General features: G+C 42.9%; 1 pseudogene; it reads left to right on the top strand.

Moving 5' to 3' along the window:
* The first annotated feature begins 1,192 nt into the window (after positions 1-1,192).
* LOC143671770 (phosphatase and actin regulator 4 pseudogene) lies at positions 1,193-4,506 on the top strand (annotated as a pseudogene).
* The last annotated feature ends 455 nt before the right edge of the window (positions 4,507-4,961 follow it).

Below are 4,961 nucleotides of genomic sequence, written 5' to 3'. Positions count from 1 at the left end.
GTCCTGAGGGAAGAGAAGCAGCTTGCAGAGAGCAGGCCCAGTGTGAGAAACAATTCAGCTGAAGTAGCTTGAGGCAAAGGATTAACACAAAGTCATAAAAGAGGGCACCCAAGAGGAGGTGAAATTATATTTCAAAGGGAGTTGAGGAGACAGTCACTTGAATCCTGAGAACTGTTGATGGAGTAAGGCCAGTAGCAAGCACAAGCAAAGGAAAAGCAGGCTCCAAGGCTCCACACAGGTTCAAATAAGACAGAGAGGATCCTGCCTTTCACATCTGCCTCAGGCTGATCTTCTTCATAGAAGGGTTAAACTCTGAAGGAGAGGACCAACAAAAGCAGAGCCAATTTGCAAAGACAGTGAAAGATGCTTTTTGCTTTGATGTGTTGTTTTGATTAGGTCCTGGCATTCAAGAAAATCTCTCTCATTATCACTACATGCATAGAAACTTAATAAACAGAGAGATAAGGGAATAAATCCCAGAGTTAACACGTTAAAATATTGAAATGTACAGTGTGCAGCAAAAGATTTATAAGACAAACAAAGGAACTGGAAATGGTGGCACATACTAAGGAAAAAGATAAAAATCCAGAAACCATCAATAAAGAGGACCAGACTTTGGACTTACAGGACAGATTTCTTTTTTTAATATCCTCAATATGCTCAGGGGGATAAAGGAAAACATAGAGAAACAGATAAAGAATATGAGTAAAACAATGAAGGAACAATACAGGAATCTCTTTGAGAGTCCTGATAGGAAGCAAGAAAAAATACTGGAGTTGAAGAACACAATAACTGAAATGAAAAATCCCCTAGAGGGTTCAACAGTAGATGCAGATGCCAGAAGAAAGAATCATTGATGTTGAAGACAAGACAATCGAAATGATGCGGGCTGAAGAGCAAAAAGTAAAAAAAAAAAAAAAAGTGCACAGAGCCTAACAGACATGTGGAACACCATCAAGCTTACCAATATATGCATTATGGGAGTTCCAGAAAGATAAAAAGAAGCAGATGGAATATTCAAAGATATAAACACAGAAAACTCCCCAAATTTAATGAAAGACATTAATAGATACATTCAAGAAGCCCACTGTGATAGTTAGGTTCATGTGTCAATTTGGTCAGGTGATGGTGGCCAATTGTCTGGTCAAGGTGGCCTATCTGTTGCTGTAAGGACATTTAACAGACTTAAATCATGAGCACAAAGGTTGCATCCACGGCTGGTTACATCTGCAGTTGGCTAAAGGGAGTGTCTTCTGGTATGAGGGATACTTAATCTAATCACCTGAAGGCTTTTAAGGAGAATTCAGAAGAGACTCTCTCTTTTCTGCTTCAGTGAGTAAGCCCCTTCTGGGAGTTCATTGGGGACCTACATTGGAGCTGCCAGCTTGTGGCCTGCCCTACAGATTTTGGACTCTTACATCCCCATGGTTGCATGAGACACTTTTATAAATGTCATATTTACAGATATCTCTGTTGGTTCTGTTTTTCTAGAGAACCCTGGCTAATACACCTAATGAAACCAGAACAGGATAAACTCAAAGACAACCACACCCAGACACATAGTAACCAAACTGTCAAATGTCAAGAAAAAGCAGAGAGCTCTGAATGCTTCAAGAGAAAATGAATGAGTTAAGTAGAAGAGAATCCCAGTAAGATTATGTGTTGATTTCCCATCAGAAAGCATGGAGTAAAAAAGGCAATGGTGCCCCCCACTTCTAGGAGCTGAAGGCTCTGGCTGCAACTTGACAGCCAGTGAGCCAGGATTTCTGGGTGAAGTTCCTGTGGAGGCTGAGGAGGCAGTGCTAAGGAGGCAGAAACTATACACCACCTCCCTAAACTGGTTAACTGTGGCATAGAAGATCCATTTGACGAAGCAGGGCAGCCCACTGCAGACCCAGTCATGGTTATGGACAGTGTGGAAGCAGGTGTTCTAGTTTGCTAGCTGCCAGAATGCAATATACCATAACAGAATGACTTTTAAAAAGGGGAATTTATTAAGTTGCTAGTTCACATCCTAACACCATGAAAATACTCCAATTAAAGTAAGTCTATAAAAATGTCCAAATTAAGGCACCAACAACATGTTACCTTCACTCAAGAAAGACTGATGAATTTCAGGGCTTCTCTCTTAACTGGAAAGTCACATGACAAACATGGTGATGTCTGCTCACTTTCTGTCTAGGCTTCTTGTTTCATGAAGCTCCCCCAGGGACATTTTCCTTCATCTCCAAAGATCTCTGGCTACATGGGCTCTCATGGTTCTTGTTGCTCTGCTGTGGCTCTACTCTCTTGGAATCTCAAGCCCTTTCCAAAATGCTTGCTCTTTTAAAGGATTCCAGTAAACTAATCAAGACCCACCTGGAATGGATGGAGTCACATCTCCGTCTAATCAGAGTTTAATACCCAAAGGTGGGTGTGTCACATCTCTGTGGAGATAATCTAATCAAGAATCCATCCTACATTATTAAACAGGGATTAAAAGAAGGCTGCCTCCATGAGATGGAATCAGGATTAAAACATGGCTTTTCTAGGGTGCATAATCCTTTCAAACCACCACAGCAAATGACATGACTCCTCTCACCAAAAAGAAGAAGTTTTCAGGCTTTGGCAAGATCTTCAAATGCTGAAAGTGGCAGAGAAAATAAAAATAGTGGTAAATTCAAAGAAACCTCAGAAGGTGGTGGGAGTCGAGGGAAGGTGAGCCATTCCATGTTGAAGAATGGCCATACCACTCATATTTGGGTTGCCAGATCTTCTAGTGCAGTCCATGTGGAAGAAAAGCCAAAAAGAATAGCACATCTTAGGAAACCTGCTCCAGAAGAGGAAGAAAAAAGGGACTAGGCTCAACTGGAAGTCAGCCTAATTTTGAAACAGAGTATTTTTCTGAGAATGCAGCCACACAGCTTTTATTTCCCTCCAAAAGACCCTTGTCCTCTTCTCATGATGCAGACAAAGAGCAAGCAAAGGATGCCATTTCCTCTAGTAGGACTGCAAGGTTCATCTCCTTCACCTCTGTCCTCTCCACCACTACAGCACCTGCTGACATCACAACTGCCATGAACCTAGGAAAGGCTGTTAGTTCCTCTATCAGCCATTCCCTAGCACCCAGAACTCTGCCTGCTGCTTCTGCCAGTGCTAACAACTACTGCTACCCCAAGCCTAACCCATACATTCCTTGCCAAGCAGTCTCCTATCCCTCCCCCACCAATTCAACTTACAGAAAAAGCAACTCTGTCATTGCTGAACTGTCACAAGCAATAAACTGGTATATTGTTATCAAAACCATCCCCATGTTTATCATCTAAGAGAAGCAGTCCATCAACCTTGATATCCACCTCGGAGTCTGCCTACTGCTGCCACCTCAAAAGCACCAAGTGATCAAAGAGAGAAGAGTACATGCTTTGTGGGCTCTATACCTCTGCTGACAATCCCATCTCCCACTTCATCGTCCCTACTGATTATTCATATACCTCCAGAGCCCCCACAATTCCCTCCAATCCCCACTAAGACTTTTCAAGTTGTGCCAGAAATTGTGTTTCCTCTTTCCTTAGGCCTACCCTAGGAGGTCCCTTAGCAGGAAGACCAGGTAAAGGAAGTACCCAGAGGATATTGGGGCAGAACTTTGGGGACCCCCATGTACCCTCTATGTTGCCCCCACTCTCACTGCATATTTGAATCCAACAGGCCTGAGCAGCCCACTGCCCATGACTCCTCCCTTGGAGGGCTCTCATAGAGCTCATTTACTGCTTTTTGAGAACAGTGACAACTTTTCTGAGGACAGCAGTACCCTGAGTCAAACTAGGGCACTTCCCATCACTATTGAAATACTGAAAGTTCCAGATGATGAAGATGAAGAGGAACAAATCTGCCCATGTGCATTCAGTGAAGCCTTGGCATCCACCTCAGTTATCACTAAACTTCCACAGTTTAGCAGGAGGAAGCAGATGAGGAGCGTGACTCTGATTCAGAGGGTCCTATTCGGTACCGAGATGAAGAGGATGAAGATGAAAGCCAAAAAAAATGTTCTGGCCAACAAAGTGAAGAGTAAAGACATGTTGGCAATGAAGCTGAACCACAGACCCAGTGATCCAGAACTGAATCTGAATTCTTGGTCCCGAAAAAGTGAGGAGAAGTGGAATGAAATACAGCACCAGATTGGAAATACACTGATCCAGCGACTTAGTCAAAGACCAACACCAGAAGAACTGGAACAATAAAATAGACTGCAGCCTAAAAATGAAGCTGAACATCAGGCAGAAAAATGAGAGATTAAACATTGGCTCATGAGAAACCTCAGTCAAAGGCCCACTGTAGCTGATTCTGAGGTTCAGTGAACATGTTGAGGTAACAGATGCTCAAGATTATGACCAGTGAGCCAACAAACCCTAGACCAAACTGACCCCTGCTGACAAGGCTGCCATAAGAAAAAAATTAAATGAATTTAAAACCTGAGAGATAGAGGTTCATGAAGAGAGCAAACATTTTATATGCTACTACCATCCATGATGCTGTAGTTTAAGAGAGGACCTAAACAACTCCCCCCAAACAGGGCTACTTTGCTGTTTCATCCTATAAAGCAAAATATAGTACTTCAGTTTTTCCCAGCCAAACTATAACTGCACCTTCTAGGGTAGAGTTCTGGGATGAATAGCATTTCTGTGAATGTAGCACTTCACTGGAATGAATTGTCATGTGCTGCCCCTGGGGCACAGCTGAACGCTTTGTCAGTGCTTTTGAACTTTTTAAAATTGCAGCATAGTTGAAGGATCTTTCCTCACCAGCCTCCAAAGTTCTGGGCAACTTACAGTTTCCTAGTTTTATTGGCTGCACTACACCCTTGACCCAAGATGACTATCTGTACTGAAGGACAGTTTGCCCCATTGAGCTTACCTACCTGTTCTAGTTGTGAGACCCTCCTGTGTAGGGGCTAAGTTCCAACCAGCATTTCCAGTTGGTGGTGG

Source organism: Tamandua tetradactyla, chromosome X (assembly GCF_023851605.1).
Source record: "Tamandua tetradactyla isolate mTamTet1 chromosome X, mTamTet1.pri, whole genome shotgun sequence".
Lineage (NCBI taxonomy): Eukaryota > Metazoa > Chordata > Mammalia > Pilosa > Myrmecophagidae > Tamandua > Tamandua tetradactyla.
The sequence above is the reverse complement of the archived record's forward strand: the minus strand, read 5'-3'. Positions and strand labels throughout refer to the sequence as shown.